Consider the following 11943-nt stretch of genomic DNA (forward strand, 5'->3'; position numbering starts at 1 on the left):
GTATTAATGATCACTTCTAAAAGTAAAACTGTTCACAGCGACTGGAGTATACAGATAAATATATCTCCATCCAATATTTGTTAAAATTCGAAGTTTGGAAACTATAAAAGGCCACATCTTTAATTTAAAATCCTTTAAATATTTCAAACACTTGGCAAATGTATGTATGTATGTATGATAATCAGAGCTGTATTTTTGTATGTTTGTTTACAATATCATAATTCAGACTTATTTGCAATGCAAAAATAAAACAAGCTTAAAATCTTTGTCAACAAAATATTCCCACAATTGCTGTAAATATGCGTCTGGAATAGTACTAACTATTGGTACCTAAAAGTTATATAATGAGTGGTTGAAAGAAAATGCTAGTAGCTCAGCTATGTAACGTTCAATCTTTTTTTTCTGCTGTTAATCAAAAAAATCAAAAATATGGAGAAATAAAACAACATAACAAATATATAATATGCATAGATGTAATTAATGAAAACGTGTGGCATTACAGGTCAACAAATGGCATATAAAGCTTTGGTCTTTAAGTGGTTTAACAAAAATATATTATCTCATCCATTTAAATGCATGTTTTAATCATACATAATTAATGTATTGATTACATGTAGTTTTATCTCAGTGTCTGGTGAACAGAGAGATTAAACAAAATACACAAAATGAATGTAGATTCGACCATTTTCTGCAAAGGGTAATTACTGCCTTTTACCAGAATGTGTTTTTCCTCTGATCAAATAATAATAGAAAGATTATATGAAAAATAAATGCATGCCTACACAAACTTAAAACTCACAAACAGTAAGACGGTATTTGACACAGACTTTGTCATTCCATTGCCCATCAGTGTACATCTCAACACAGTTTTCAGTTCCTTTACCATAGGGTTCATAATTACTCCAGTTAGTGTAATTCACTGGTGCTCCATCCAAATAGCGGAAATCCCCAGGTGTTTGCCCCTCTGTTATTCCTAAGTAAGCGTAACTGTTGTGTTCTATAACTATATTTAAAACAGCATTGTTTTCTGCTTCATTCAGTGGAGTGACAATTTTCCCTCCGACAGCTTTGCACGCAGCTTTAGATGTTTCAAAATCAACTGCTTTTCCATCAGTTGCCAGTATCTTATCTCCTACTTCTTGGATTTTGCAAACGCATAACTATAACACATAATAACATATTCATTAACTGCCATGATTTCTTTATGTTTATTCACTTTTTGAGTAGTTTCAGAATTTACGGCAAATTTTAGGACAAACTAAACATTTATTATGCATTTTGCAGTTCCTTTGTCAAGTCTTCATATTTCTTAGTATTGTGAATAAATAGGATAAATAGTTTCCGTTCTCATTATTAATATTATTAGTATTCTTAAAGTGGCTCTGTCATCTCAAACTTACCGGTACCTTTCTCTTACTAGATCCTTTTCTCTTCCTCTCGTAGCATCTGTGTTTCTTTTTAACATTTCTGACCTAGGGATTACTTTGTCTTTGTATTTTTACAATCTTGACAAAGATTTTGAGCCTACGGAAAACTCCACTTCCTTTGTCAAGATTTGGGAAGTGTACAAAAAAAATACATGAGACAAAGTAGTCCCTACTTTAACTTCTGATAGATCGAATAGATCTAAATAGATCAAATAGATCTAAACTTGTGATGTCAGTGGAAGAATGGATAGTTTTGTTCGCCTCTGTACAACCAATAGAGAGATCATTGTAACATAGAACATAGAATCATAAAATGTGATGGCAGATAAGAACCATTCGGCCCATCTAGTCTGCCCAATTTTTTTTTTAAATACTTTCATCAGTCCCTGGTCTTATCTCATAGTTCGGATAGCCTTATGCCTATCCCACGCATGCTTAAACTTCCTCACTGTGTTAACCTCTACCACTTCAGCTGGAAGGCTTGAAGGCTTGTATTTCAGGGCTTAGATCAGAAGAACTGACGGAAGTTCTTTTTTAGGTTTCTCCGGCCATGGCAGTGGAGAGAGCGAGCAATGCCCAGTGGCCCTCAGGTAGGAAGAAAAACATTTCAAGAACAGTTTTGACTCCTTTGGGGATGGCAGGACACCATACCCACTATAGCAAGCGTTTTAATATTTTATATATTTTTTTATATATTTATATATATATTTAAGTTTACTTCTTTGAAAATATACGTAATGTAAGAAAATGTACACAATTATCTGGGAATCCATTAAAAATTACCTTGTTCCAGTCTAGTTATTCTATGAATTATCTTGTTCAGGTATTGTTGCAGTTGTTGATCCAACAAAGCTGGGCTACCTTCCATGTGATAAAGAAAGAACATTGTTTTAACATGTGAATACCAATTGTTCTGTCAATTAATATAAATCTTGGTGCTGCCTAGTGTGAATTTTAAGAAGTTACGGGTTCTACACATTCTTAAAGTGAAATATTTTAGACTTCAAGCAGTCATTGTATGCAAAGTATTCTTGAAAAGAATTCAAAAATTAACATTTTATTTATGATTTTGGTAATATGTCCAATCACATTTGAGCACCTGAAATAATGGGATTGTGTATGAAAATTGTTGCAATACCTTTTTTTTTTTTTTGTTTTACAATATTTTTGTTCAGACTCTTAAATTAAAGCTGAATGTCTGCACTTCAGTTGCATCTTGGTTGTTTCATTTTAAATATATTGTGGTGGTGAACAGAGTTACAATTCTGAAAATTGTGTCAGTGTCCACATTTTTCTGGACCTAACTCTATGTAATACCAGGGAAGTCCATGCAATACAAGGGGAGGGAAAGAAAAATGCAAACATTTGTGCCCTGTGCTGCATATCACTAATAGTTTTAATATTCTTACTGTACATTGGATAGTGTAAGTTCCCACTATATTTAGGGTACTCAGTGCTTGGCTCTGTGCTTGCCCATGAAACTGATGCTGGATCTAATTGAAAAATTGTCACGTTCCCCACTGGAGGGCAATATGAGAGTTCTGACAGTTTCAATCACAGCTATTTATTGGTTCTCTATTATGACTGCATTGTGATATTGATTGAGCTGCAGTGGTAAGTATTTTGCTGCTGTATTTATGAGCATAATGCGTAATGAGACGCATCAGTAACTGAACGGAGCATGAGATGACGTCACAGAAACCGGACCGAAGAACGAAACACCTGCACTGAATAAAGGGTTATGTGGACATTGGGGGAGGTATAAAGGGTGGAGGATGGAAGGGATATTTACTGTTCACTTGTATCCTGTCATTATCTGTTACTGAAGTCCCTGAGGAAGTCCCGTACACGGATGAAATGCGTAAGACAGAGAGACTACACCTATTGTTTTATACTGTGTTATTAAGTTATTAAATTTATTTTGACTATACTTCTGAATGTGCACTACAACTTTATTGCATCTTTTCTCCTGAGCACATACATCTCAGCTGGTTTATGAGACATTGAATATAGATGGAAGAATTGATTCGGAAAAGGCATTTATGCTGAAAAAAGGAATCTATGTTAAAGGCTTTTGTGGCCACTTGTGAATTTTACACTTATGGTTCATTCATATACACAGTTATACGCTATGTTCTTTTCTCATTATTGATTTAGCAGATTATCCTCTATTTTTTTTGTACGTATTTCATTGAAGACAAGAGGAAGTCTTCGGGGAAGTTCTACCCTGTTCAGGAAGGTTCATTTCTGCTTACATTTTATTGATCACTTATTGCACTGTGGTTTGTGTACACACACATTGTATTTTTGCAACAGAGGTATTAATGAGTCAGGAACAGGGGAGACAACCTATTACCTGGGGGGGTAAGTAAAAATAAATAGCCTTTTTAGTGCACAAAACTCATAGATCTCATTGTAGATGTCAGTGGCGTAACTACAGCGTTCGCAGGGGTCGCAACTGTGACCGTGTCCCTCACTCTAGGGGGCACGGCCACCCTGCGACTTGTGAGCCAGTATAATTCAGGGCTGGTGTACAGGGCGTACGATCGCCAAGTCACCGGCAGATGACTGCACAGCGCTCCCCTTCCTGTAAGGGGAGCACATGCTACATGCTACGGCATGTAGCATGACTGAGTGGATCATAGTCTTACAGGAAGTGCTCACTGAAAACAATGAACACTTCCTATCAGACCGGGTACCATTGTCCAGGGATGGGGGAGACATACATGGAGGGGCTGGTGGGGGAGACTATGATACATGGAGGAGCTGAGAGAGAATGAGACACATGGAGGGGCAGGGGAGGAGATAATGTGACACATGGAGGAGCTATGGGGGTAGATGAGACACATGTAGGGGCTGGGGGAATAAGACACAGAGGAGCGGAGGGTGTGAGAATAGGACACATGGAGGGGCTAGAGGGGAGAATGAGACACAGCGAGGGGCTGTGGAGGGAATGAGACACATGGAAAGGCTGGGTTGGAGAATGACACAAATGGGTTGCCCAGGGCACTGGGGCCAGGTGGTTTCTAGTTATGCCTCTGTAGATGGTCCTGGTCACATGGAACATACAATAAATGGATTTGATCGTTTGAGATTTCTGGAGCTTCACTCTTGCTGCATTGTGTCAAAAGACTTTCTAATGAACTTCCTGCTAATATAATCTACAAAAGAACTTTGAGGTAGGCTGCAGCACCCACATAGCCAGAAATAGCTGAAATGTTCTAAAGCAGCATCATTTATTAGAAAGCTAAAATTGTAAGACTCAAACACAATTGTAGCAGGAGATAAGAGAAGGGAGAGACTTGAAGAGATGAAGACTCAGAGACAGAGAGAGCTGGAGTAATACCATGAGACCGGCATAGTGTGAAATAAAAGGTGAATAAAAATAGTGTCCGGGGTGCTAAGCAGCTGTTTGTATACCTGACACTATAGTGTTCCATAAACCCTAAACTCAATTATCCTAAACATCTCTCATACCAGAGCTTTAACCACTCAGAAGCTTTGCATCCTCTTAACACTAAACCCCCTATTTAATCTAATCTCTTAATCCGTAACCCCCACTTTACCCTAAATGCTTCATTATTTTTAAATCTGCATGCATTTATATAGCAGCATACACACACTAACCTCACAGATTCATACACAATACATTGCAAGCATACTATGCACATATATACATATGCTGCTGTCAAACATGAATATATATTTTTAAAAGATATTTTTATGCCTGCAATACCCATTTAATATGTTTATGAAAATCACTATCTCTGGGTTTTCTTTTTTTAAGGGTGGGGGAAGGGAGCATGAGGCATCTGAAATTCTGAACTTACAGGAGCTGGACATGTAAATCTAACTCTGTATGTGTATCCATCAAAGTGACTCTAGTTGTTCGTAATAATATTGGTATGTATTGTGCTCCAAAGATGCTCTTCGTATTGCATTTTTGTATTGTACTCCGCTCTAAATATTGGGTATCTCTATACTGTGTCTGTGTATTGTATGGTTATCTTATCTCCATGTTGTGACCAGCACTGTGTGGGTATATCTTATGTACTCAGCTCGAGGTCCGTCTTTAATGCATATTGGACCCTGGGCAATCATTAGCTTTGGCCCCCTGGTCCCCTCCTGCCCACCTTCTAGCATGCAAACACGCCTTCCACCCAAAGACACACATAAAGAAAACACGGTAAAAAAACACACACACATAGATCGTAGACTTAGCCACACTATTTTTGTACCTAGAAAAAATATACACACTGACAGACATACAGATGCAAACACTGACACAAATGCAGATACACACATACACAGGCTCAGACATACACAGGTACATCCATCCAAATACACAGACATACACAGACATATACACAGACACACAGATACACACTGGCACACATACAGATACACATATACACTCACTGAAAAACATGCAGACACACACTAAAACACAGACAAACACACCCTGACATATATGCAGATACCAAGAGAGACACATACAGACACACTGACACACATGCAGGTACACATACACACTTGATGATAAACATTCAGATACACAGAATGACACTCATATAGATCCAAACATTGACACACACAGATACAGAGGGGCACACACTGACACACGTACAGACAGGTACACAAACAGACTGAGACACATACAGACACACAGATACACATATAGACAGATACACACACAGATGCATACACACATACAGACAGGTACACACACAGAAACACACACAAATACGCATACAGACAGAGACACATACAGACACACAGATACACATAAAGACCGATACACACTGATACACAGACACATGCATATACACATACAGACAGAGATACACACAGAGATACACATACAGATACACAGATATACATAAAGACAGATACACATACAGACAGAAATACACACAGGCACACACACACATGCTATACACATACAGATAAACAGACATATGCACATACACATACAGACAGATACACACAGACACACATATACACATACAGCCAGATACACAGACTGATACACATGCAGACAGGTTTTTTTTTTAAAACACCCCTCCTAAATGGGAAATGGGGAAGGTGGGAGATTTCATTATATCATAGCCTCTACCATTGCCTCTACTTGAACTGTACTGGTTATGGGGCTTCAAGCGCCAATTGGTTTAATATGCTATGATTTAGCCAAAATTACATTTTGAATGAAAGAACAAGTAATACATATTTTAACATTATTTGAGTGGGAAACCTGGTATGTTTAACCTGGAGGTCCACTATCTCCTGTGTCTCCCTTTGGGCCTGGTACTCCTGGAACACCAATAGGTCCTGTAAGTCCATCTCTTCCTTGGGGTCCCTGTTTTCCTGGTAGACCCTGCGGGCCTGAAATTTGACAAATGGAACAAAAAAACACTTGTTAGTAGTACATAATTAGGGGCTATCCACAAAAGTTCAGAATCTTTTGCATTTTTTTTTTTTTAAAGTGTTTTCACGGTACACACAATTTTGCATAAACTGAAGGGCAGTAAATCACATCTCTGTGTCTCTTAACTATTTTTTTTTAATTTCATACACATTTTGTGTTTATCACCTCTTTTGAATGTCTTACCCCCTTTAGTGTATCATATCACTCTTTTGTGTCTTACACCTAGTTTAGTGTACCTTTTCCCTATTTTTCCCTTTTGTGTGTCTTACACCACCCTTGTATGTTGCTTACTACCCGCCCCTTGTGTGTCTCTTACTTCCTTCCAACCCCTATGTGTCTTTCCCCACCACCCAGCACTTTTGTGTGTCTTTCTCCCCCCCTCAGCTGCTTTGGGTGTCTTGTTTTCCCCTTCTTCAGCCCCTATGTGTGTCTATTTTTCCCTGTTCCAAGCACTGGTGGATCAAGAGGCTTATCTCAGGAGAGGCACTTGTAGATTATTTAACCCCTTAAGGACCAAACTTCTGGAATAAAAGGGAATCATGACGTGTCACACATGTCATGTGTCCTTAAGGGGTTAAAGAAACAATCCAGGCACAATAACCACAACAGCTCTCTGTAGTGGTTATGGTGCCAGGAGTGCCGTGGCGCCCTCCCAGAGTAAATGGTCAAACAGTTTAAGAACAGTTTGGCAATTTACCTGGGGTCTGCCAGGATAGGGGCTGTAGTAGGGATAGGGTCTCTAGTAATGTGTGTGTGTGTGTGTACGGGAGGCAGTGCATGTGGGACAGTGTGTGTATGGGGGTGAAAGGGAGCACCGTGTGCAGGAGGGGCAGTGTGTGTTTGTGTGTGTGTGTGTGTGTGTGTAGGAGGGGCAGTGTGTATGTATGGGGCCAGTGTGTGTATGGGAGTGCAGTTGGGGAAGTGTTTGGGGGTGCAGTGTGTGTGAGTGTGGGAGACATGTGTGGGTGTGCAGTGTTTGTGTGGGGAGCACTGTGTATGGGGGGTGTAGTGTGTATGGGGGGAGAAGTGGATGGGGTGCAGTGTTTGTATGGGGGAGAACTGTGTGTATGGGGGAGAAGTATGGGGGAGAAGTGTGTGTATGGGGGTACAGTGGGGGAAGTTCACTCATGCGAGAACGGAGCGTTGCCATGGTAACTGAAATTGCACCAGTCCCTTTGTATGTCTCTTTAACTCCAGCTCCTTTTGTGTGTTTCTTTCTCCACAAACCTCTTTTGTGTGCTTATTTCCCATTCCCTTTATGTATCTCTTTATCCCCTTTCCCAGCCCTCCTATGTGTCTTTTCCCCCAGCAACATGTCTCTGCCACCAATCCCTCTGTGTTTCTCTTTTTCCCCAAACCCCTTTGTGAATCTCTTTCCTCCCAGCCCCTCTTGTGTGTCTCTTTCACAGCCCCACCCTCTATGGTCTCCTCCACTCCCGTCCTTGTGGTCTCTTCTCCTTTGCTTCCTACATACCTCCTTAGTGTGGCCGGGTAGTTCGTGGTAGATGATTTTTTTTCTACTCAGTCTTGCAGAAAGCTGTACATTGCTCTCAGGGAGTACTTCCTGTCAGACTGGGTAAATGATACAGGAGGTCCTCATAGTCAGCTACAAGGAGAGACTGGCAGGATGTACGTCACCTGGAGACTGCGCCCATCAGGTTGGTGTTCCCTAAGGCGACCGTGTGTACCAACCTTATGGAGGACTTACACATCTTAGTAATGTTCTAGCAGAATTACAAGTAAATATATAGTTTTTTTTTGTATATATAATATATAATATCTATATTTACAAAGAAATGCTCCCCTTATGACATAGAGTGCTATACTAAAACAAAGAACAAGAAAATAGTTCTACCTCAACACTGTTTTTTTTTCTGTGAATGCATGTCTATAGTGTGCCTGTAGTGTATGAATACATAACATGCACACATGTACAGTACAGCATGTGTGCAAAGACTGTCCACAGTGCATAAATACTGTTCTATACTTTCCTTCCACATGTTAGGAAGGGTGAGTGGAAATACTCTTATGTTTGTATTTTTTGTAGGTGTCGTTGTGAGGGATATCAAATGTTCATGTATTATTTGTACTATATCTTGTCTCACATATTAGTGATTATATATAAATTTTATATTGGAAATACTTTATGTAGCTTATGATGCTGTGAATCATGTGTGATTGTGTGGGCTGTGTATCAATGTTATGTGTTGCATTTGAATGCTGTGGGCAGTCTGTGAATTGTCAATGGAACTCTGTCAATTATTCTGGTAAAGTGTGAATACGCAGTTTAATGGGTGTTTTTTTTTTTTTTTTTTTTGTGAACAGCAGGCTATGCTCAGCTGGTTCAGCTATATCTACCCTGAACAGAAAGATTCTTAGCATCAACATAAATTCTTAATAACCCTGATGTCTTTCTATACCGGTAAGTGCCTTTTTACTTTTTTTTTTTATTACTATTTTATTTTTGCAGTGCATATAGATGTAACAAACATGCATGTGGTACCCCAACGGCATTCCACTTGCTAATTCTTAAAACAGTTGTAACAGTGGGGATTTTATATTTGAGATGAGGGTAGTTATGTTTGGAGCATTCTATTGCTATTAGCGGTAAGTGTCTTTTTAAGGAGTTTTAGTAATGACACTGGAACCTTCCTTTCGTGACGCCTAATGGGATGCTCAAGAGAATCCACTTCCAATTTCAGTTTTCCTTCTAGACAGCCAATTTCTTGAAAGATATCTGCATATTCTTTTTTGATGGCTGGCCAACACCATACAGCAGCATCTGGGTTACTTATTTAGAATATTATGGTGCTGCACCAAAATCAGGTTCATGGCTTATTCAGCTCTATAAACACAGACTGATTTAAGTCCTGATTATGTGGGATTTTGAGTTTATATACCCCACTGGTTTCCATGTGCTCCTATTGTACATCCTTAACATCATATTACAGTGTAGTATATCTGATGTCTTTCACCAACCTCGCTGGTATGACATTACAGTGTACTCCACAATACATTATGAATCCAGCTGTCTCCTGCTTGATTACCATAGTAGCAAACAAAGCTGATGGAAATTTGAAAGTCAGACCCATAATGTCTTCATATTCGTATAATTCCATATACTAGCTTGTACTGCTTGCTTTCTTTGTTGTGGTTTGGCACCGCACTGATTATAGAAATTATTTGCTTACCGCACCTTTTACATTGCTCTCTAAATGATGGGCAATTCTTTTTTCACTTTCTCGTGGAGCTTCCTGCAAAGCATGTACTGCATCGTCTTTTCTAGAGGCATTGGCATTCTGTTGTGACCCTTCCTAAGGGGTTACCTTGTTTCCATAGTGAATGAAAAATGTCACAGATAAAAAGTCACACAAAAAGTCACATTTTATCTAAATACCATAAACAAAAAATTTAAAAGTATATTAACTGATAATGCATGACTTTATATCTGAGGGCATTACACAAATGTGTAAAAAGGATGCGATTTATTCATTTTATTTAGCTTAGTAATGAAACAAAAACACTTAAGTTGGTCATTTAGAGACAATGCATGATATGTACATGCATAATATTGGGTCATTATATGTATATTCAGATGATTTAATATTGCCAAATACCATGTACACTATTTTATAACCAGAAAATCCCTCTACTATCAGTACTGACATTAGCAGAGGGAATTCCTTAGGATCAGGGCTATGGTAAACTTTTTTTTATGACATCTTTTCCAGTACATTTTTCATGGATTTGTTTCCATCCCACGACTGACACCGCACTGGTGCTGAAAATTTCTAGGCACTTCATCATTGCTGAAGACATCTCAGCAGATCTACCTGTTTTCAACATTCAGGTACTGACTGAAGCTTGGAAGATGCCCACCCTCCCCCCCCCCCATTTTTTCTTACATTGCTACCATCTTAAAATGTGTTACTATAGCATTGTTACCATTTATACCTGTAATTTTCTGTGCATGCATTCTTATAATTGTCATTGAATGTATTCTACCTCATTTCATGTGCACAGTTGTTAATATTTTGGGTGAAGGAATTAGATTGGTAAACCTTTTCAATTGTATAGAACAATTTAGTTCAGCCGCCAGCCTCCCCCTTCTTCCCCCCCCCCCCCCCCCCTCCATCCTTTGCCACTCCTAATTGTAAATAACTTCATATAACGGTCTCATCCCCATCTCTGTTCCTTAGGCCTCACATCACACACCAAGAACCAATACTGAATCTCTCCATCTCCCTGCAATACATAATCTCTCCAATCCCATGGAAGGCTTCCTCCCCCCGCCCCCTCACTACTCCAGTGGAAACACTCACAATTACTCTTATTCACAGGTGTAGTCAGTGTTTTGACAAAACATGTGCAAATATACCTTGTAGTCCAGTATCTCCTTTCATACTATTCATTCCATCTCTGCCTGGAGCCAAATTCAAACATGAAGTGACTGGAAGAACTTGAATCTGTGATGAAGTGCCCTTCGCCACTTTGTCCTGGAGAGGCCTGCTTGCCTGCCTCCTCCCCTGTGACTATGGCCCTGGACTGTATTGGCCTGGAAAACGTACATTTGGGCATAATGGATTTGTGTATACTGCTCCTGGCCCTTTTAATACTTGGGAGCAGTGTTTCAACGTTTTAACTGGCACTTCGAATCCAGTCGAAGTGCCGAAGCCGTCGAAGTACCAAAGCTGGCGAACTATCGAAGCCGTCGAAGTGGCCGCCATTACAGCCGAACACGTGGCGGCGGCCATCTTAAGGCAACCGAAGGCGGTCAGCGGTGAACTGTACTTTCCCTTATCCTTCGACACCACGGCTGGAGACTAAGTCCCGTTCGAATGGGACTTTATCATCTTTTCAGGGGAAATAGATCGCCACTCGACTAGCGATCACCGCGGAAGTGTTAACCGCATTTGTCTTCGACACTTCGACAAAAGTCGAAGTGCGTTCGAATATCCGAACACCGATTTCGGATGGAACTTAACCGTTTTTCAGGACAGAAATAGACCGACCACACAGCCTGAATCTGTGGAACTGTTTTTGGGCATGCAAACAGGCGTGCGGTCGGTCCAAAGAGACTTTTTAATATTT

General features: G+C 39.7%; 1 pseudogene; it reads right to left on the reverse strand.

Moving 5' to 3' along the window:
- Nucleotides 1-709: 709 nt before the first annotated feature.
- LOC134575144 (pulmonary surfactant-associated protein A-like) lies at nucleotides 710-11310 on the reverse strand (annotated as a pseudogene).
- Nucleotides 11311-11943: the final 633 nt, after the last annotated feature.

The sequence above is a fragment of the Pelobates fuscus genome, chromosome 10 (assembly GCF_036172605.1).
Source record: "Pelobates fuscus isolate aPelFus1 chromosome 10, aPelFus1.pri, whole genome shotgun sequence".
Taxonomy (NCBI): Eukaryota; Metazoa; Chordata; class Amphibia; order Anura; family Pelobatidae; genus Pelobates; species Pelobates fuscus.